General features: G+C 34.2%; 1 pseudogene; it reads right to left on the bottom strand.

Moving 5' to 3' along the window:
* Nucleotides 1–18698: 18698 nt before the first annotated feature.
* On the bottom strand, nucleotides 18699–19644 carry LOC149216194 (outer envelope protein 64, chloroplastic pseudogene; annotated as a pseudogene).
* Between the last annotated feature and the right edge of the window lie 5483 nt (nucleotides 19645–25127).

Genomic DNA, 25127 nt, shown 5'->3' with positions numbered 1-25127 from the left:
CCGAGTGGTAAATTATTGGGATAGTTGGCTGACGGTTTCGTTGATTAGTGTATGGATGACTATGCTATGCTCAAATATATATATCTTGTCTTTTCAACCCCGGCACTTATGATTATCTAATTTTAGACCATATATACCGTCATGTACATCCTATAAGATAGTGATCCATAATTCATATATGGGAGGGTATTGATTTTTTTCCAATCTATATTTTCTTTTATCCTAAGAATAATATCTCGTGTTGCTTGTTTCGACAATCTAATTTACCTTATCAGTTTTAAAATATTTAGTAGTTCAACCTATGTATTTATGTTGTCTCTTCCTAATGAATTTGTTTTATGACAAACATAAATATTGCATGCAACAAGAGCTATGCACATGTGCTTCCCAATTATTTTTTCTAAAGATTTTTAATATTTAGGTTGAATCTTAAAGAGTCCATATTTGAAACTTATACCAGGACCCTTTAGAAGAGTTTGTGGTAGTGAGGCCAAATTTAGGCTTCAACTTGGCCATACCCTATGGAGGCGTATTGGCCCATAGGTCAAGGTTTGAACTTGATTTCTCTGATACCATTTGTAATGAACCTCCTTAGCCTACCTTGGAAATATAACTCCTAGGCTCCCTATTTGTAAAAAAAATTCACCATTTCATAGTTAAGATGCAATACTGGCAAGGTTTATCTCATCAGTAATTATATGACCGACTCCCTAGTCGTTATCATTTTTACTACATGGTGCTTCTGGTATGGTCTTTTAACCCTATTCTCAAGGCTTAGGTGTTAGATTACTATTAAACATGATTTAGTAGATGAAGATGGAAACTAACGATAGCATGCAACCTATACTAATTTCCTTACCTACATTAATGATCTTAATTAAACTCTAATATCATGATTATAGTATTTCTTTCACCATGCAATACTAACTCGTTCAACACAATTGGATACAAATCTTATATCATGCATTATACATGTAATCTATCTCAAACGCTTATAATATTACAACTATTTACTGAGTTATGATGCAATACTAGAGATATTTTTCATTATAGGCATACTAGATACTGTTAGCAACCTGGTGATATTCAAGTCAATTTCACTCGATATCTTACAAACCCATATATGGATAACTAAAATGATATACCATCAATTCTTTATACCACATGCAGGAGAATCTAACTTCATTATGACCAACATAGACCATGGTGAACCTTTTATAATACTATGCGAGACATTCCTCCATAATTATTCCACATGCATGAACATATGCAAAACACTAAAACATCCTACCCTTTCTTAACACTGTAAAGATAATCTTAATAACTTTGATATGCATATGAGAGCACATGATAGTCACATACATTATTAACTCCAACATTTCCATAAAAGAGGTAATTAAGCAATCCATATAGCTGAATTGTAGGATTTTAAATTGTAATAAATATATTAGTACACAAGCACATGTAATTCATTCAAACATTCTCATGGCAAGGAAACTGATGGGTCCGGCCCTCAATACCTTCGGGTTAATGATAAACAGTTGATTGGATTTTATTGTCGTGATGGTTGGTTCACTTTAATGATATTGTATTGTTGTTTTATTGTGATGAGGACATGTGTCCTAGCCTTGAGCCTCATTCCTTCCTGCTCTTATTATCCTCCAAAACCTTGAATTGTTCATTCCATTTGTTGTGTCGTTGTGTTGCTTGTTGCTTGTGAGGTGTGTGGTTTAGTGAGATGAGGGTTTGCTCTGTCTCTTTGCTAGGGTTTCATTTCCACTGTGCCTGGCTTGCAACTTGGTGAGGTTTTCCACCTGCAGATGATGTATATCCTCACTGTTCCGTGCTTGGTTTTGAGACCCGGGTCTGGAACCCTTCGTATCGGTCTCTGTCGTCAATTTCGCTCAGCTCTAGTTGTGTTTTCATTTGTAGCTTTGGTTTACAGGACTGTCCTCGATGCGCTTGCTTCACAGTTTGATTGTTTGTCTGGTTTTGTTTTAACACAAGTTGTGGTTGTGGAGTGGCTCGGCTTTCACTCTCACTCGGTGGTCGTCCAAAAGGTATGTCCTCCCTCCATGCTAGTCTTATCTGTTTTGTTTTTCCTCCGTCACTGAAAATCTGTGCTCCTTGCGGCAGTGAGCAACTCTGTGACTGCAACCTTAGTTCTGTGGCTTCTCTTCCAACTTGCATGGGCTTGGCTCTCCCTCGGTGATTTTCTCATAACCCTTTCCTCTATTTCTGGTTGTGTTTTGTAACTATAGCTGTGGTTTTGTTCTTCGTTTCTAATGGTCTGCCTGTTGGCCAATGCAGGTGAGCGACGGGCTTGTTCGTCATCCTCTCGCCTTATTGCCTATGCCTAAATTGGGTAGGGTCACTCCTTGGTATTTTCCTGTTGACTGGTTAAGGGTTTTGTTGTAGGGTTTTATGGGTCTTTAGTTGAGGTTGGCTACAGCCTTGCTGTGAACTAGCCTCAATGTGCCTGTGGCTCTCCTGTATGTTTTTGTTTATGGCTCTGCTATTGTAACCATGGTTGTATTAATACGGTCCTGTAATGACCTCATGGTAGTTTTTAGTTTTCTCAACTCTGTTTTATGTGTTTCTCTCCGAAGAGTGAAATATGGATGCTTGCTTGGACAAATATATTTATATTTATTCAGTAGTTCCGATTGTTACAAATTGCAAAGCAAAAAAAAATAGTTACATGTTCGTTTTTGTACTTATAGCTTGTTTTCTTAGGTAATAGCTTTCTCGTTCCCTTCATAAGATCGTTGTGTTTATGCTACTGGCTTTTCTTGGTTCTCTCCTTGCTTTGGTGCTTAGTGTTCACTTATCTATCTTCATTATGCTTATATAAAAGAAAATAAATTAATTGTACTCTGTAGGAAAGATGCTAAAGATGTAGCATGAATGGATTCAGATGTTTGTCTTCAAGTATGTTTCTGTGCCTTTTTCTTTATTCAATTTTATGATGGTCAAAAGATTACAATAGTCGTTTTCTCTTTTTGTTTCATAGAGACCACTGGACATTTAGAAAAGTGCCAGTAGTTGCATTAAGTGGTTACATTAGGTGGTTTCTGAATAACTGTCTTTTCTTGTTTTTGTAAACTAAAAGTAAACTTTGAAATAAAACTAACAAAAATAAGTAGAACACATAAGTAAACATTAACAACGAATGAGACAACCATTTCTAGAATTTAAATGAAAATGAAACTAACGAAAAATCAAACTGTTAGAAGAGACAAACTCCCAACCATGACCTCCCTGAGCTGCTAAGCTGGATGCTCCTGCATCAGAAACCTAGACAATCATCTCATAGAAAAACTAGAACTATAATAGAGAGGGAGCAAGAAATCAATGTACAAAACATCCATGTAAGAGTATTCAACAAGAAAAAAAAGAACACCACTTAGAGGGAGGAGCACCACCACCCAATCATGAATCACCTCTCATTCCCCTTGAGCCGAAGTTCATGCCAAGGATCAATTGCCCTCAATTGATTGATGCACTGGGTATTTAATACCCTATTTCATGATTTAGTTTCCATTAGTGATGTCCCGCTTTTTATGGATTTTTGCATTTGCCTAAGTATTTTTTTGGAAAAGCTCGTCTTTATCTCCCACGATGATTTTCCTCATAAAAGCTTTCCTCTATCTCCCACAAATCTTTTATATCCGATGGATATTTATCTTCCATCCATCCGATGGATATCCAATCTATCCAAGCTTATCTAGAATCACTTCTAGACGCTTTATCATAAAACATTCATCTCTATCCCATTCCTTAATGGGATTTGGCAAGAATCTTGTCTCTCTTGGTGCTCCACCCTCTCAGTGATTTATTTTATTAATTTATTTAATAACACATTTGCTTTTTATATTACATGTCACCTAGCTTTCCTCAGCTTAGGTTTTAGAATAGTTTAACCCACAAAGGAGGGTATCACACCTAGCTTTCTTCAGCTTAGGTTTACAATCATTTAACGCACAAGGTAGGATATCACACCTAGCTTTAACTCAACTTAGGCTTACGATAATTTCTCACACAAGAGAGGGGTGTGGCTCTTCTAGTATTATAGATGCTTTAAAGAATAAAATCATATTGTTAAAGTAAAAAATCAATTTCGGTGAAATTTATTGAGAAAATGAATAAAAAATTGTAAACAAAATTATTGTAATTGTTGTATTACAATGAAAAAAATGATATGAAATACCTTTTCATTAACTGATTTGTTTATGAGTAATTTAATTAGTAATTTTATAATACCAGCAATGATACCTTTCTATCTAACTTGTTAACTCATTGAAATTAAACAAAAAATAAAATAAAATAATAATAATGTTTATCTTGAGAAATTCAATTGAAAAATAAAATTATATATATATAATAATATTTATCTCGAAAAATTCAATTCGAGAATGAAATTATATATATATATATATAAAATTAATTTTCTTCAAATTATAAGAATTCCAAAATTCATTTGAACACTCATCATATCATGATCATTGATATTCTTTCTTTCAATTTTATATATATGAAATGAATTTTCTCGAGTTATAAGAATCCAAAATTCATTTGGACACTCATCCTCTCATGATCATTGATATTCTCTTTGTTGTTAACATTTTCATTGTCCTTGTACTCATTGTTTTCATTCCCGTCTTCATCGTGATTATCACCATGATTCTTGACATCATGCTCGCCAATATGTTGTTAATGTAATCGTCGCGGCCGCCGACTTCATGGTCATCGTCGTCATGGTCATGATCAAAACTATCATCCTCATTATCACCACCCTTGATCCTCATCATTAACATCAATTTTGCTGTAAATCATTATATCTAATAAAAACAATTTTTTAATATAAATGATCTAGTAGTGAGTACAATACAATAAGGTGATAAGCAAGCTCAAAAATACCTCGATTATCAAAATAAAGTAAAGTGAATGCTCCGAGGCTACGCTCCCGAGGAATGAAAATAAGATCATCACTCTTATGTAATCTCCCTCTTTATGATATCCAACCATATTTGAATTAAGGTACCAGTATAGACTTAATCCGTAATAATCCAAGATACAAAACCAATACACCCGAAGTATACGTAGGGTTTTTATTTTCTATGTATCAATCGCTTTCCTTTGCTTTCATATGGACAAAAGATTATCATTAAACATAATAGTTAGTTTTATTTAATAAATTCTATATCATATTATCCCATACATTTCAAATACTAATTCTCTTCTACCACTATAGACGTACTGCAACAACTAGCAACTAATTTACCTCTAAATGAAAATGGTCGGACGAAGATTTTAAAAATTCTATGAAATTATGTTTTAAACATATAAATATTCCGTGGAAAATATGTTATAAAGAGATAGAACATGTAGAAAATGTCTACCTCATCTCTAAATAAAAATGGTAGGACCAAGATTTTAAAAATTGTATGAAAATTATGTTTTAGACATATAAATATTCCGTGGAAAATATGTTATAAATAGAGACGTGTGGAAAATGTCTACCTTATCACCAAGCTACCTATTTTGAATTCTCTCATAATAGTGAAAAGGGATTTATATTCATCAAATAGGCAAATAATGGTTCATTATGCCATGCTCTCGCCTTTTTAATGAGAAAAATGTTATAATATTATTAAAAAAAAAATAAAAATTACTCTATTGAATAAAAATAAAATTATATATATATAATTTAAATTTATTTTAATTATAAATTAATTATGTGTTAAGAAGGATTAAATTTTTGAAGGTATAAATCTTTTCTCAAGTTTAGCATTCAAAAAAAGGTTTGCATCCTAAGAGATTTGATCTTTCTTGGCGCAAAATAAATCTATAGTTAAGATAGATCTATGCTAGTGGTAATATAAAAGATGGTACTAATTATGTACATTTTGGAAACATAAGAAAATCTTTCAATATGCGAAATACCATATAAATCATATAAATGATAACTCGTGAAATGCTATATACATGTCCATACTCTTATGTAATGAAGAATTAGTTTTTCAATTCCATATGAATACAACAACCTTTATTCCTATGCAATATACAAAAAACCCCAAAGTATATATATATATATCTATGTGCGTGCGGGCTTGCGCCATTGCATATTCCTTTTTTACATTTTTTTTATAAACATTTTAATTGGACTTTAGGTGCGTGTGCGTGCCATTGCATCTTCCTTTTCTTACATTTTTTTATAAAGATTTTAATTGGAATTTGGATTACAAATATACCAAGATAAAATTAAGAAATTAGAGAAATTTTGATAAAACGCATCTCTTAAGGAAAATAATTGTAACATACCTCCTCAACCGAACCTAACAATCACCCACTATGCTCCCATTACTAAATTTAACTTTTATTTAATTTAGTTTATGTAGTTGTCACATGCATAGTTATCCAATTATCTCATAAACAAAGATAAGACATAAAATTATACCCATAAGCTTAAATGTTCGACAACATGAAGAGTAAGGTGCCAACATACAGAACATCTCATGAAATTGAATTAGACCAGAGTAGCAGAAAGAATGTCACATGGAAAATCGAGCACCATCACCAAACCTAGAATTGACTTCCTCTAGTTCACCCCCGAGCCGAGTGTTCTTTCCATGGATCAACTGTCTCTTGTTGATCTCATCATTGGATATTTAATGTGATATTTCATGATATCATTTCCTTTAGCAACAAACGTCTTTTATGGATCTTTTTATCCATTTTCTTAGGCTTTTCCCATAAAATCTCGCCTTTCACTCTCGCGAGATTTATCCTCATAAAAGCTTTCCCTCCTCTCCCACAAGGTTTTTATGTTTCTCTTAAGCTTAACATCTTTCTCCCGCTAAGTAATCTAATGGATATCTATCTCACAATCCATTAATCTTATATAGAATTTTATGAATGAGTTATCCATTCCTGTTCGCCAATGGGATTTCATTTGGCAAGAATCTCATCTCTTGATGTCTCATTTTCCAAGTGATTAGATTATATTTATTATTTATTTAATAAGAACATATTTAATTTCATTGTTATACCTCAGAACTAGCTTTTCTTAGCTTAGGTCAACAAAGTGTTACATAAAATGGAGGGGTGTTACATACCCCCCCCTAAATTTACACTGTCCTCAATGTACTACTGCATCTTACAATTTATTTCCTCATTCACGGGTAGTTGTTTCTGAATTTTCAGGTTCCCATGGCCTTGCCATCTGAAGCAAACCTTCCAATATATAGGTTACAAAGGAGTTCTACCACAATTCTCCTTCAATTGCTACTTGTAACGTTTGTTCAATTAATTCTGTGAGAGACTTTAGATGCCATAAAAAAAACTCGATTTTGTTTACCATAGTTAATGTCATAACTTGATATAATTATACTACTGTTTGAGTAAATACGACTTAATGTTGCCCGATATTTAACTATGATTCCTCATTTTCATTGTATTATAATAGGAATAAATGTATGCTCTTTAATGCATTTTTTTTTCTTGCCGAACACTTGCTTCTTGCAGTCTCCCTGCATTAGTCACAACAAATCAAAGTAGCACATTTGACCAATTAACATGTATAAAAATATCACATCAGGTTAGCTCAAAACATAACCATCAAAACCATAAATCATATGTAACCATCAATCATAGATCACATTTAATCATCATAGACCAAAATCATAAATCTCATGCATACTAAACTAAAATAAAATACAGGTACTTATCCTTTAATCAATCATTAGCTTCCAACTTTTTCTTTCTTCTGTACGTACTTCGGATCGGTTTCCACACTAGGCAATCACCCAATTCCTTCTCCTTAGCCAGGTGTACATCACACACATACATCTATACACGTCATCCAACATCATGTAATACCTGTATCCATACAAGTACCATCTGTAGCACATGTACACAATACTACCAGTACAACATGTACACAATACTTAATGTCCATGGCATCCTATTCACGACATATACATGTTCCACTTGTTTTTTAACCACGTTAGTATTATTATCATAACATCACGTCACTCCCAAAGTTTCCTTTATTTTTTCACACTACATTTAGTCATGTCCAATCAAATCATGCTCGATTTGTCGATTGGATAATAAGGAATTCATGGACCTGTTCAACTTCTGAAACCAGAGCTTAACTGAATAATTTTATGTCAAGTATTTACCTGCTTTTGTTTAGCTAATCTTGTGGTTGGAGGAAAATTCCAGGAAATGATAACACAAATTTAACTTTGCATAATACAATTTTACAATAGTAATAACTTTGAGTTGTGGGATTGAATATGTCTGTAGACCGAATCTTAATAAAAATGGAATATGATATCTACCCAATCATAAAGCAACCTTCTGATAGCTAATCTAGTATGGCCTCCAGTATTATACTTGAATTTTATTAACAAATTTTAGTGTTGTCTTTAGCCAAGAAAATTATTGTATGGTACTCAAAAATATTCCACATATTGACTAGTTATGTCATATGATTTCCTGTTGCTCATTTTACACTTCTTCCAACACCTTCTTGGCCATGAATAAATTCATTGTATGTCCAAAACCAATTGAATAATCAATATACAAGTACATTAAATGAAATATGTGTTACACCTCCCATACATGAGTTATAAATTGGTTACAATGTTCTCAATTCCACACCCACTAAGTTTTTAGGCACTATGTGTACCAAGGTGTGAACATAGGTCATTAGCATGTTGATACCCCACTTTAAGACTAGATCATGACCTGGTAGAATATAATTCAACAATTGTTAAATTCCTTAAAATAAATTGTTTATGAAATAATTGTTATGTTGTCATATTCAAAACCAGACAAAACTATCAATGCAGTTTTACAGGTAGACTTCTTCCATATTGCTTGATAGGAAATAACGGTACAAATTATGCATTTTAGATTGTACGATTGTCAATTTATTTGAATAGATTACTAGATATCATTTTATTGAAACCAATTATCTTTGTAAAAAATAATATCGATTACGAGTATCACTTTTCCATCAATATGGTTGAATCATCCTATTTATTTAACAACGAGCTATTTCATGGTTTGTTATCCTCTCCCTTCATCACCTAGAACCTTTTATATTCCACACCTTACTTGATGCATGCATTATTTTACTATTGGCATAATATCCTTAGCTCACCATAAACTGTATTAATCTAAAACCTTTCGGTTTACAGAAATTTTATTAATTAATTCAAACCAGTCATGCTCCGAATCTAGTGTATAATTCTTGTTAGTCACTAGGCTACCTTGAATTTATCTATTTCAACTTCAAGTGCATCCAACACCACCATATCTAATATGTTTTTCATTTCATAAAGCATAAATACCTTTTTTTTATATAGTAGAAACACATAGTTCAATTTTATCTTACCATTTCCCACAAGAAGTACATTTGTAAGATCTACAATCATTCGACTCAGAGCATCTTCTTCTTGCTCTAGATTTGAAAGGTTACTATTTGTGAGATATTAACAGAACCCCATCTTTATCTGGATGGATATGGACATCAAGGTTGTGAAGTTTGTGGTTGCATACTTGAGTTGAAATAATTTACACATTGAAATTTGAGTGAACTTGGGAATGTGCTCTTGAGCTCGTATTTAATGTTGTCTTACTTGTATTAATCGAGAAGCACTAGGAGTTGATTTTACATTTTTATTAAGTATTTACACCAGATGTACGTTTGGGTGCCAATCCCATTGTCCCACTTATGAAGGTCATAAAATTATTAATGTATAATGTCTTCTTCAACATGTAAATACTGAGTTGTATTACATGTGTGCATGAACTTCACAATTATGACCTTAGTTCAGTTTAGATGCCTCTTTCATATCTTAGTTATAATTATTGACATGTTGATTTACTCAAAGAAACCTGTAGGTTCCAAACTATGCATGTACAATTAAATATGCATATTGCTACAGAATATTCGAGTAATGACTTGGTAAGTTTTAGTTCCTTTCAGTAGTGTATATTTGAAGAGTTTTCCCCATAATGGTGAGTTAACGGTTCAACTAGTGGCCAAAACGACATCAAAAAATGGACTACATCATCACATGTAGATGCACCAATGAACACAAAATATTAAATTGAAAGAAAATTTAAAAAAATCTATAGTATCCTGCCACACACACGGACTTGTCTTTCATGAACTTAATGATATTTCATGGGAACTTCCTGAATAGATACAATTAAAGAAAACCTTCAAAATATGTTGTAGGATGGAAATCAATTAATTAACCATCAATTTTGGCTATGTTAATAGAATGTCATGAACTTCTTTCCTGAGATGTATATAGATTCCATCTATCTTTTTTTGTGTTGACCATGACCTATGGAAAGAGAACTTATTATGTTATCTATTTTTGTTTGCTCGTTACCTCATAAGTATTCATCGCTTCTTCGCTTAAGATCTTTTATAAGTATAAATTCATTCTATTAAGCTATGTCCTTGATTGTACTATGCATAGAAATCATGCAACCCATAATTTAATTTTAGTATGAGCAAAGTAATATGATGACAGTATGTAAGAGGAGACCTATTAGCAACCATTTACACATAGAATTCAAACTTTCCTTATCCAGCATTATTCCTTTCAACACTTGATTTCATATTCATAAGCCATGATGACCACACCACTAAATTTCATCATCCATACTCTCCATAATCATACCTTACAATTATTTCAAATGTGTTCATTCATCAAGCTCAACTATGAGCATATAAAGCTAGGTCTATCATGTGTAAGCATCTTAAACCAATTTTAAATTGTGGCATAAAGTCTTTGTGCCCTCACAAGAGAATTTGACAAGAAATTAAGTTTGGAAGAAACTTCCACAACATATAATGAAATAAAAAATTAATCTTCACATAATTCCCAACACTTAATAAGTAGGCACAATAAAGCAGTAATCACTTTCTGGTTGACCACTTCTACCTATTGAAAATAATCAACAGATTAATTGTTGTCACTTCTTTGCATTACTCCCTACTCCATCACAACACTACAAGGTTCTGTGTTATATAACAATATTGCAAAATTATTTGTTCAAACCTAACCTTACAGGGTTTCTTCTCCCACAATGCTATTATAGCTATCGACCATGGTGTATGAATACAATACATAGACTTGAGAAATTCAAGATAAAGAAAAAAGATTACTATGAAGTGTGTATAAATAATAAACTTCTGGAATTGTGAGCATAGGTGGCTTATTAAAAAAAACAATGCACAATCATATCTCTCGAAATTTGGCCTGGAAGATCAGGGAAGGAAATTATTACCGTTATGCTAAAAGCAATAATTCTTTTGTTTGGCAATGATGCCATCCTGAACAATTCCCTCCAATCATTATGTGAAGGCTTGCATTGAGGTGCTTCACCACGAAGTAGTCCTGCAATCCCAACTACCATCAAATTTCTGATTGCGAGACAAAGAAAATGTCTTTGAATAACTAAAAAAATGTCAACACTTGGCAAGCATACTCCACATCTTTGAGCCAAATCAACATGTTCGTGCAATCAACAGGTAACATTTGTAACCTTCTGGTGGTAAAATTATGCAAAAAATGTAAACCAAAGAGGGTATATATAATTCAAACTCAAATATCTCAAATAAGTCATGTTTAGACTCAACTTGTTTTCCTCCATTTCCTAATGCTAAGACAACTCAGGGTAAAAGACTCAACATAAGGAACACAATTACTAATAACAATGTTGACCAACATAATGCAGTTAACCACAACATTACCACCAATTAGACAATGATCAAACCATTATTGTAGCCATTTCAGAACACCATTGCGATATTCAACCACTCAACTCCATTTCTCTGCTAGGAAGTGCATTCCTTAAATAATTCCATGCTAACACTTCCTGTTAGCAATTAATCGACCATGAATTTCCTTAATTATTTGACGAATGGGAAGAAAGTATTCCTCAGGGATGAAGCTTGAAATTCCATCAACGAGTAGATTGGCCCTTCTGTCAACACACAACCGTAATCATGCTCGATCCCAGAGTAATTCAGTGAAGCTAGGGACATCGCAATTAAAGATAATCTATGCATATGACTATCGCCTTCTACCGCCATTGGGTGTTGAGAGAAGGAAGCCGGCGTCGTTCTATTCCATATTTCCATTTTTTTCTGCTCCTCTTCGCAATCCCAGTAAATGTTTCCATACGATGTTTGACCCACATGCCTCGATGGCAAGAGTTGCAAGAGCCTAAGATGTGGTATTAATGTTAGTCTTGACCTTCTCTTAACCTTACATGTGTGTGTCCATCACAAGGAGAAGATAAGACTAGTGTGATTTGTCTACGTGTAATGAAGGATAAACACTGTCCAAATTAAGGATAACCATGACCATGACGATAACCATTATTCATCGAATTCTTTTGCAGAGTAGAAGATTTCGTAGCAAACGGTAAGCTCATATTTTGAATAGGTGCACAATTCGTACATCTCTGGATCCATTGATAAAGCAAGTGGAAAAGCTGTATTGAAAGGGAAAGAATGGTTGTCAAGGAGTTTTTCTCTGACCATCAAATTGGAAAGGTGTCATTTGCTTTAAATGACATGTTTCTACCAAGCTTAATGGAATGAGGTATTGAAAAAAAAAAGTCTAGATGTAGTAACTCCAAAAGGAGTAAGTATCTATTAATTAAACAGTTTCATGGAGGTCTCTCTATATCTTCACATGACCTCTACAATTTTGGTTGGGGTTGATTGACACCACCCCATTTCAAGTGCCATAGAGGGATAGGTCAATTCATACACACTCTTGCTGCAAGTCAAAAGATTAGTACTCAAAGGTTTCATTAGAAAAAATCAGGATGTAATACAGGCTATAATGCATCCATTCTCTTACGGTGTCATTGAGGTTGTTCTGAGATGTAATCCCCACAAAAATGCAGGGAGAAATCACTTGAATAGTAAGGTCTGGATAAATCAGAGCTTTTAGGGTTTATTCATTATTTTCAGGCACAACCCATATATAGTTCGGTATTAGAGCAGTCAGTTCTTGCATTCAAGAGACATAATTTTCAAATAATTATGCTTTAGGGATTCCTCTCTTAACATTTCATATAGATCTATATTTAATATATTCCTTAAATTTTCAGCCTACGTAATTTACATAACATTGTTATTGTAAATCCGTTATCTGGCAATATTTATTTTTCTTGACTTATACATGTTTTTAATGTATGTTACGTATATGGTCAATGAACAATCTAAAGGCATCAATTTCAACTGATGCATCATGCACAAACTACTCTAGAATTTCTTTGTTTGAGTGTGGTCGTGCGCATGACAAGACGCATTGAAATTTCTTTGAGCACAACATTGCCACATGGAGATTGCAAACCACAAATTATATTGTGAGCCACGAGAATGAATAGAATGAACTAATTTTCATGGAGAGTGTGTAACATATCTCTTTTGACACCATATTAGAAACCACATACTACAGGAAGATACCTCCTAGATACAGTATTAAAATCCACATATGGTGTTTCATCGCTAAATTTAACTTTAAATAAGTTTAGATGCAATAATTATCTCATAACAAAGTTAACACAGGCATTTCTACCCATGCATACATCACATCATAGAGGAAGAATCAATCATGATCATTCAAGATCCCACATTCGAGTTTCCCTCCTTTGAGGAGTTAATACCAACCTTTATGGAGATAATGTCATCATTACACTCTAACTAGCTTTGCCATGTAACATGTTCGTAGTCCTATTGTAATAGCCGAAAGTACAACTCACATATATCTTATGCAATATGAATAATAACTAAAAGGAGCCTCAATGGAAGCAATTCATCTGAACGTGCATAATGCATAGAGTAGAAAACATGAACCACAAGATCTACAGTTTCAAACCTTAAAACCAAAATCATTCATTATACATAGTTTTCTAAAACATACTTATTCAAACAACTCATAAGAAAATATAATGCATGCAACTCCATGATATCATAAGCTTAAGATTTGACAACAAGAAGTGTAGGGAGTCAACATACATAGCATCCCATGCCATTGAATCAAACTAGATTAGAAGGGAGAAAATCACTTGGAAAACGAAGCACCATCACCCAACCTAGAACCCACTCTTCCAATTCACCCCCGAACCGAGAGTTCTTGCCATGGATAAACTACCTACTTTTGATCTCTGCAATGGTATTTAATACCCTCTTTCATGATATCTCCATTAGAGGCATCCTGATTTTATGGATCTTTTTTATGCATTTTCCTACGCTTTTCTCAAAAAAGCTCTCCTTTCTCTCTCGTGAGGCTTTTCCTCATAAAAGCTTTCATTTTTCTCCGATAAAGATTTTATTCTTTTCTCAATGGATATTTACCTCCAATCCATCCAGCTTGAATTGAATGTAGAAGCTTTATCACAAAAGAATTATCCCTTACCATTCACCAATGGGATTTTTTAAGAATCTCATCTCTTGGTGTCTTGCTTTTCCAAGTGATTAATTATTTTACTTATTTCATAAGGAACTTACTTTTCTTGTTACACATTAGACCTACCTTTTCTCAACCTAGGTTAGCAAAGTTTTTACATACAAGGGAGGGGTGTTACATACTCCCCCCCTTAAATTTACACTGTCATCAGTGTATTACTATGTCTTACAATATTATATCCTCACTCATAGGTAGTTATCTTTGAATTCACGGGCTCCCATGGCCTTTCCATTTGTTCCAAATCTTTCGATATATATCGGTTACAAGGTTCACATCTCCTTCCATCGCTACTATATGATTATGTATGGCTTATATGAGCCACCATTTAATGTATTTGAAGAATGCATTTTCTTCCCCTACATTCTTCCAAGTCTTTGTGTTCTTTCCAAACACTTACTTCCTTCAGTTTCCCTGCATACAACAAGTCATATAGCACACTTGCCCAATAAATATGTAGAAAATATCATATTAGGTTATCTCACACATAACCATCAAAATCATCTATACCAATCAATAATATGTCACCTGTAATCCTCATGGATCCGAGTCATAATCACATGCATACAAAATTGAAATAAAACACTAATACTTATCCTTGAATCACTTCTTAGCCTCCTTTTTCTCTACACACTCTAGGTTGGTTTCCATACTAAATAGTCATCTAGTGTCTTTATAAGTACCGCACATAGTGTTTATTACACACGAACAACTATACATGTCATATATTATGATGCAATATATGTATTCATAACGATACCATATGTACTGCTTATACATAGTACCATCTATACAACGGGTACACCATATCAATGTCGATAGCATCACCTACACGACATATACTTCATCCACATGTTTCTAACCATGTTACTATTATGAAGAAAATTAATTCATTTATTTATATTACCTTTACATAAGTGGAACAAACTCTGTTCAGTTTATTGATAGGAGAATAAGGAATTTCATGTTCCTGTTCAACTTTTGCAACTAGTGAAATTTTTTATGTTGAAATATTCAAGCGATTTTATTTAGAAATTAATTTTCCTCTATCATGTGGTTGCATTACAATGTCACTAATATAGTATCATAAAAGTAATCATTCATACTACCACTTTATCATACCCATAACTTTGATTTTTGGCATTAAATCTGTCACCTAGACAAGGTTTTAACAACATCGGAATGTGACTTCGGGTTAATCATAAACCAGACTATTGACTATGATACTTAGTCTATCATATATCTTTGAAATCTAATAACCATCTTAGCTTGTCTTTAACTAAGATCAAAATTGGTTGGTACTCAACAAATACTCCACACTTAAACAAGTCATGTCGTATGATTTACTATTGCCTTTTTTTCCCTTCTTCCAACACCTTGTTGGCCATCATGAATTCAGTGTAGCTCTAAACCCCATTTAATAAACAATATGCACATGCATACATCTCCCATATATGAGTTATAAATGAAAGTTACAATATGCACAACTGCACACCCTTCAAAATTTTAAGCACCATGTGCACCCTTCTTGTTATTCATTTGGTTTTTATGTCTTGTTCTCTTTCTACTTCTGCTTATGTATTTACACTAGAGGTACATTCTCAGTTTAATCATTTAATTTCATGCTTTAGGTCACCTTCATTTTGATGTTGTCTTGTACCCATCTATGTGTAATTTTAGGAGAACTTCATGCAAGAAATTTTTTCTTTTCTTTTTAGCTATAAATGTTTTAAATATTTGTTGTACTCTCTAGTTCCTTTGACCTATTATGGTCTTCTAGGGATGCCAAAAAAAACATTTCAGTTCAGTTCTATCCAACATCCCGTTAATCAATTCAAATTGCACTTCATTCTATGTGACTACATGATATAAGATCATTATAATCAACCAAAATACTACACATAATATTTTAAACTATTCATATCCACTCAACTATTACTGTCAATATTTCAACATGATAGGACCATGCACAACAAAAGTGAATGACTTTCTTTTGACGACTAAATTAAATAAGCATTATTCTACAGATTATACAGTAAAAATATAAATATTTCAACCCAATAAACTTTCAACTTAATTTCTTCAAACCACGGCATGGATCTAGTACTTGAAGAGTCAATCTGGTAAAATACCCTAAAATTTGATTATACCTTAGTGAAAAAATTTCAAAATGACGTATAGTCTCTCACTAGTTCTAAGCCAAGATCAAAGAGGCATCAATTTGATCCATATTAGAGATAACCAACATAGAATATAGATAATATCCAAACTGTATGCTGAAATGAAAACATCTCTATAGTAAAAATGCATTTGTTATAGGGTACATCTTCGGTGTAGCTTCACAAAAATCATAGAATTGTCTTGCAGATATTATCTGAATAATTAGTGTGGATTTCAGATTAGGCTGTACATTTACTAACATAAATTATCTTGATTCTAGATGTGCATATATATTTCTTCAATCCCTAATCTGTAATTGTTTTCCTTCCATACTAAAACGGACTTAACATGTGCCCAACAAGACAAATTGAATAAGCGGTCATTAATAAGATATTTGATACTTTTGATACATTATAACTCCAATAATAAAATTTCAAAAAGAGATTTCCATCTACTCTTCTATATAGGACTCAAGTAATTACAATACATATTTTGAGGACAAAATCTATCAGCATTCAGAATATGAAATATGCATGCTATGAAATAAAGCTTTGAAACACAATCATTATACCTCTGAAGTGTTGGAATATTAATTCCAACTGTCGTGCAACAGCAGCGAGCCGCAATAGAGGACTTACAAGGAGTCGGCTTATTCACGCCACCGCCATAAGTGTCCTTTCACCCTTTGCCTGTTTGTGTTCCCAAAGGAGGAGGAAGATCAGATCCGAGCTCTGCGCAATAACTGCTCACCTACAGCATTAAAGAAGAAGCATGGCCGAGAAGGAAAGTATCAGCCTCGAGCCAGCTGCAGCATTTATCAGTCTTAGGTTTCAACACCACCGACTCAAGAAGCATAGCAGAATGTGAAAAGATCAGATTTGTTCATTATGTGCAGCGGAGACTCTGTCAGAGAGTCGAAGCGGTTGATGGATAAGTTATGACCGCTTCCTGCACTATATATAGAGCCACAACAGTGTTAATCTCTCTGCAATGTAGTGCAGCAGCGCTCAAATGTAATTTCTGTGTGTTTAAGAAAGAATGTACAACAACACGAGCTGACATGAATGAAGCCTTCTTGCACAACAGTGTAGGGACTGAAAAGTAAGAGAGAGGCGCAACAACGTAAGGTTAGAAGAAGTTGTTTTATGCACAACAGTGCAGTGATAAACAACAGTGATAGACAGAGTTACTGAGACAGAGCGCTGGGATAGCAGTAGAGAGCAAAGGGGAGCACGCAACAGCGTGAAGTTTTGCAGGGCAATACGCTGCAGTGCGTATGTGCAAGAGGAAGATGTAATGAACAACAGTTCTTTGTGTTCGTTGTGTTTTGGAACAGCAATACATTCTACAAATGTGTTTCAGCAACTGTCTGCCAGATGCTGAAACACATGTTACAGCAACTGTCTGAGTATTTCAGAACTGTCTGCCCGTTGCTGTAACAGAACTTGTTTGTAGACACAGATTGAAGTGCCTCTGAAGAAGGCATGTTGGTGAATCCCTCTGTCAAGAGGAAGGTTCTCTTAAGCACAGTCCTTGGTGAATCCCTCTGTTAAGAGGAAGATGCTCTCACTGTGTTTTGGAGCAGCAATGCATTCTACAGGCGTGTTTCAGCAACTTTCTGCCAGATGCTGAAACACGTGTTTCAGCAACAGACTGTGTGACTGAAACTGTGTGTTTCAGCAACAGCCTGTGTGGCTGAAACTGTAATTTTCTGAGATAGCAGAAATTGGTTTGTGGAACTGAAGCGTTCCTGTTGTAATCCCTCTGTCAAGAGGAAGATGCTTTTCAGCATAAATCTTTTGTGAAAATCCCTCTATGTGAGGAAGACGAACTTATATCAGTTGGTTTACTGTTTATGAATACAAGTTAATTTTTTCAGTTGCTGCAACACCAATCTACGTTGCTGCAACACCAAACTGTGTTGCTGCAACACAATTTCTAGAAAACAATTTTCAGTTTTTCTGTGCAAAAACAAAGTGCAAAAACAGAAAAAATTTTGTCTGTCTGTTATGGAATTTATCAGAAAATTCCAACATGAAGAAGGCGTAATGCACTGCAAAGAGCCCTTAAATAAGAAACCCCACCTTCTCCATTTCTGCTCTCTTCTTCATTTTGGAAATACTTGAAATTTGGAAATTTGGTAGAAAGATACTTGTCAAGGTCTATGTCATTTAAAACTTGACGTCCAAATAATTTTTCAGTGGACCGAGTGACTACATTCACTGTTCAATCATTAGGAATATCTGTAATCTGAAAGCAATCATCTACAATTGTAATACACCTTCATTGTATGTACTCCGTGAATGGAAAATATAGTAGTATATGACCAACATGACACAAAATATTTGGATCCCTTGTACACAAACCAACAGTATCAAAACTATGAGCCATTGGCACAACACCAATGGTGAAACAACCCCATGGGAAGGAAGGAACCCTAAAATACCACAGAATGCAGTAGGCACTCTAACACTTCCTCCTATATTTGTACCAATAACAAAGTCAACAAGCTGAGCTGTAACCGCCACAACAGATCCACTAGAAGATCCTCCAGGTATTCGTGAGGGTGCAGCTAGATTAGTTGGAGTTCCGTAGAGTTTTTTCTCCACTAATGTTGTATGCCATCTCATCCATGACAGTTCTCCCAATACATGTTGCTCCTCCTTGTACAACAAATTTAACCATAGGTTCCATTCGAACTGCAGGTTCATGGGTCCTTCACAAGTCTAGATTTCCAAAGCGAGTTACATATCCTTCTATATCAAATAGTTATTTAATTGCGAAAGTAAGGCCCGTAAGAGGGTGGGGTGCTTTTTGAGGTGAGGGCTAAGGACGAGGAAGGAGCTTAATCTGCTTAGAAAATGTGTCAAAATCTTCCTTAATTCCCTTCTTCCATCTCCTGGTAGCTAAAAATATTCCCGTTAACCCCAAATCCCAACAACACCCATAGGTTTGCAGCAGACATTGTTATCCATAAATCATTGATTTGGTTGAGCTTTCCATTAATTTGGGGCAAAGCACACCCACTTTCATCTCTTGCTGGTGCAATGGAGAAAATGATAGCACCATGTTTATTGCCCTCAACATCAAACCCTTCGAGAAATGTGTTTCACAACTATCCATTTCTGACCATTGTTGTTGTTGCATATTCAGTAGAGCTTCCTCTTTATTCCTTGCTATCTTGTGTGTTCAAGGCAACCATTGTGTATGTGAGCCAGGGAATTTATCCAAATCATAATGTTCTTAAATCTCTAGAAATGAAATAATGTAAATTTGTTTCCCAAAGACACTAAAACAATGAGGTTTTTGCTTCATAAGGGGGGTTTTGATTCGATAAGTTTTGAGCTGTAAATTTACATAGAAACCCTCTCAATCCAAGTTTTGTAAACTTTGACACAAATGCAACATGCACTGAGCTAGCACCTCAACAATAAAATTCACAGACGATAAGCATTCCAACAGTCCTCAACTCACATCAATCTGTGATTGAATATTTATATTAGGTTCCCAATTAATAATAGACTGTGTATGTTGGATAAGGGGGCATCCAAAAATTCCTCGGATGCAAGTGATGGATTAGAGCTAGAAGAGAGAACACCGGACTTTGGTTAAACCATTATCTTTTGCATTTATCTTCTCTTTCCCTCCAATCTTCCGATGTGAAATATGGTAGACTGAAGTCCATGATGTTACATTGAAACCACTAATGTCATAACTATATAATGAGACATTAAATTCAACATGACATTAGTTGAAAACGAAAATCGCAGTTGTAATCTTTTAAGCTTGTTCACTGATATTGGGACATGTGCACAGTACTACCATTGCTTCCTATTTGTCAATGTAGGAAGTGTGAGACATTGACTAGAACCTTATATTCCCTGGAAAATCACTTCTTAGAAAGTAATTACTTACTATAATAATACCATTACCTCAAACGTGAGATTCAAGCAAGTGTGCTTCACTCTCCTCGTTCAGAACTGAAATCATCTACTCCCTTCCTGCCATGTTTTGCCTAAAGTGGTGCCACGATATATTACTTCCTCTAATTCTTTTCCTTATCTTATTACTTATCGATATGGAATTGAAGTGAAACCCACCTGCATGAGGATGAAGACTGGTCTTTTGAGAAGTGTAACATGGAGCAGCGGAAGGTAAGGGGAAATGCCCAGATTGTATTAGTAATTTCAAGAAGCTTTTGGTTGAAGGAATTCTGGACATATTAGATATTGGATTTGGGATTGATTTTAAGGAGCATGTATTACCTTCATATTAAAGAGGTAATGCGAAAGTGGAAATGACACAAATACCAATAGTCCCTAGTCCTTATCAACTGTGCTTCATGTTTTTAACAACTTATTACAATCCTCTAGTGCAGCCCCATATAAATAATGTTCCAATATACATCTCCATATTCATTGTCTATATGCAAGCACACACTCATACATGTTAATTGTTGATGTATCAACACCATCCAAGCTATGACCTTGGCTTTTAATACACAGTTGCACACATATGATGAGATGAGGAATGATCGGAAGGGGAAACTGATGTTAATACTCAGGGATATAGGAGGTTTTTTGTTTTAAAGCAATCTTGTTGATCGAATATTCAGTGGAAGTGGAAAGATAACTACCTTCTCCAACGGCTACTTTTAATGAAGCTTGACCACAAATCAGTGGATAAGTGTTTCTATATCAGAGGATAACGTAGGCTAGAAAAGCACCTTAATGGATCAAAGAAATTCGATCCTCTCTGGATCAGTGGATAAGGTTGAACGCTCATGTATGCTTCCAGATATGCGGATAAGGTTGAAAGGGCATAATCATCCTTACAGTGATTTTCTCCGTCCATCTAGTGGCATAGAAAAGGTTGCTTTAATTCACACGCTTACAAAAGTGTTAATTTCAGAAGTGGTAACTCCACTAAAAAAAGCGGAAAGGATCAATCGGCTGGTAAATTACGAACTGACGAAGTAGTAAATTAAGTGAACCAATAAGCAATGCCAAACGCCATGACATGACGGCTTCACATCCTATATAACTCCTTTACCTTAATATTGTTTATTAAATTCGTAAAAATCACAGGGTGGGTTATCACTGGATTCCTTGACTTGTTCTTCTCAAGCTACTAACAAATATATGTAGATGAAGCTTTCATGTTACCGATACATGAAGCTTTTATGATATAAAGAGCTTAAGGAGAAAAAGATGATCATATGTGACATTAACGAAGTGAAAAACAAAATTATGGACCTATTTGATTCAGTATATCGTTGTGCAAATCGCGGGCTGAGTGCTACCACCAACTAAATTTCGGTTGCAATAACACTTTTGATCCCAAATGCTAGAAGTGGAGTCAACTTCCAAAGAAAGATTTAATAAGATGAAAAGTCGAATCTATGTGGAGGGACATGTCGAACATGTGAATCATTGGTGGATCCAAGCTCTTTCCAATAGAATAATATTAATATGAGTTAAAATATACAACCACTTTCTTGATGGCACACGCCTGCAACATACAGAATACGTCGTCCGAATTACCAGCACCCATTTTCATAGCAATCTGATCTTTAGATAAGAACCATTGTTGTTGTTGTTATATATGCAGTTATATAAATTTGAAAGGTTTTTTCATTTACTCCATTGGTGTTCAGCCAAGCGCATGGCACATTCCACCTTTAGGATTTTCTTTTTAACCTATTCATGTAATAGAAACATTATTACACTATCACTTTCACTATTCCCAAAATCTCTATGATTCAATATATATACTAATATATACACCAGAAATATGCAGACGCAGTAGGAGAGGCATACTTTGAGGTAAGTTTGTTCGAATTCCTTCGAAGACTTAACCCCATTGGCATGTTGTCTAGCTCTCATTGGTTAAGTCAATGGGGAGTCGATTCGGTCATGTGTTCTATACATACGAACCCTTACTAAATTCTTGACACGGAATTATCTTAAACTGACTTGTCTCGATACACGATCTAGATGGGGTAAAGTTTAAAGGGATTTCTTAACAATATTCCCACAATGTCACAAAATTAAAACCGTTATCTTACAATGGCGGCACTTTTTCAAGATGTATAGAAACTACCCATCAATTTTAAATTCTTTGGTATAATAATATTTTATATATAATGGCCCACGGGGCTTTGGATTGACGGTGAATGGGTGCGCTGTTAAGGCACTCCTTGCGATAGGTCACCGGTTCGAATCCCCCGTGGGTACTTAGGTTAGTCTTAACTAGAAAAAAAAAATATTTTATATATAATGGATTAACATACATATATATATATATATATATGTTATTGATTTCTCAAATAAACCATTTTAATATTTGGATTCAACCTTAAGGAATCCTAATTTCCTTTGATTGCAAGGAATCAATATTATATTCACATGCTTCGAATTCGTCCTCCAAATTATTTTAAAATTTAAGTTAATCCTTTATGACTTGTAGGTTATTTTTCTTATAAAATTTTTATAATCAAAACTTTTTAGTAAAACCTCTTACTTGTTTAGGACCTAATTTAATACCCTCGTTCCTATTTTATAGAAACTTAGCTTTGATACCATTTGTAACATACTTTTTTTGACATCATATTAGAAACCACATACTATGGGCAGATACCTCCTAAACACAGTATTAAAATCCACATATGGGGTTTCTTTACTAAATTTAACTTGAAATAAGTTAAGATGTAATAATTATCTAATAACAAAGTTAACACAAGAATTTTTACCCATGCATACATAACATCACATAGGAAGAATCAATCATAATCATTCAAGATCCCGCATTTGAGTTTCCCTCCTTTGAGGATTTAACACCAACCTCAGTGGAGATAATGACATCAATACTCTATAACTAGTTTTTCCATGTAACATGTTCATAGTCATATTGTCATAGTCGAAAGTACGACTGACATATAGCTTATGCAATACAAATAATAACTAAAATGATCCTCAATGAAAGAAATTCATCTGATGGTGCATAATTCAAAGAGTAGATAACTTGAACCAGAGGCTCTATAGTTTCAAACCTTAAAACCAAAATTATTCATCATACATAGTTGTCTCAAACATACTTATTCAAACATCTCATAAGAAAATATAACACATGGAACTCCATCATCTCATAAGCTTACGATTTGAAAACCGTAAATGTAAGGAGTTAACATATATAGCATCCCATGCAATTCAATCAAACCAAAGTAGAAGGGAGAACATCCCTTGGAAAACAAACCACCACCACCCAACCTAGAATTAAATCTTCGAGCTCACCCCTAATCCAAGAGTTCTTCCATGGATCAACTACCTATTGTTGATCTCTGCAATGGGTATTTAATACCCTATTTCATGGTATGATTTCCATTAGTGGCATCCCTCTTTTATGGATCCTTTTTTTCCATTTGCCTAGGATTTTCTTAGAAAAGCACACCTTTCTCTCTCGTGAGGCTTTTCCTGATAAAAGATTTCCTTTCTCTCCTGCAAAGCTTTTATTTTTTTCTCGATGGATATTTATCTCCAATCCATCTAGCTTATCTATAATTTAATCTAGAAGATTTATCATGAAAGAATTATCCCTTCCCATTCACCAATGCGATTTGGCAAGAATCTCATCTCTTGGTGTCTCGCTTTTTTAAGTGATTAATTATTTTATTTATTTCATAAAGTACTTACTTTTCATGTTAGACATCAGACCTACCTTTTCTCATATTAGGTTATCAAAGTTTTACATACAAGGGAGGGGTTTTATAGAGTGTGAACTATAAGGAGTGGACAACATGCCACTGTAACATTCATAATGTGAGACGTGGAGACATGTTGCGAGCTCTCAGCCATATATACGAAAATAGTCAATAAATTAAAATAGAATATCATATTCAAGTCGTAGAGAAGGTCATCAAGTCATGGAAAATAAGTTGAACCATGCTGGGTATGTTACCTAATCGAGGAAAGTTGAATGTTAATTACATTTATTGATATGAGCTTTTAAATATAAGATTTGAATTAACTTTCGTTGATTAATAGGACCATTAAGTTTTTCCTCCCCATATTTTATTCTAAGCACCCTCATTGAAGTATCGATCATTACATATGCATACATTGTTTATGTCTATCTTTGAAAAACAAGATATAAATTGGCCTTCAATCTTAACCTCACACATAATTATCATAACACTTTGAACCTCACTATTCTTTAGTGATCCATGCACATAGCAATCATTTTCTTCTTCTAAAAATCACTCCATCAAACTTTGCAATGGTCACTATGATATGCATTATAACTCCACATACATACAGCCTATACTGCATCAAGCGATGTGGACCTTTAGGTCCAAAATAATAGATTTATTTACTACGTTCCAAATCAAGACTTCACATTCACTATTCATACATTATATCCTGAAGGAAAGAATCCACATGGGCATTCAAC

This window comes from Pinus tabuliformis, chromosome 1_1 (genome assembly GCF_031772625.1).
Source record: "Pinus tabuliformis cultivar Carrire ecotype Pingquan chromosome 1_1, CPIR1, whole genome shotgun sequence".
Classification (NCBI taxonomy): Eukaryota; Viridiplantae; Streptophyta; class Pinopsida; order Pinales; family Pinaceae; genus Pinus; species Pinus tabuliformis.
This window is presented reverse-complemented; position numbering and strand designations above follow the sequence as displayed.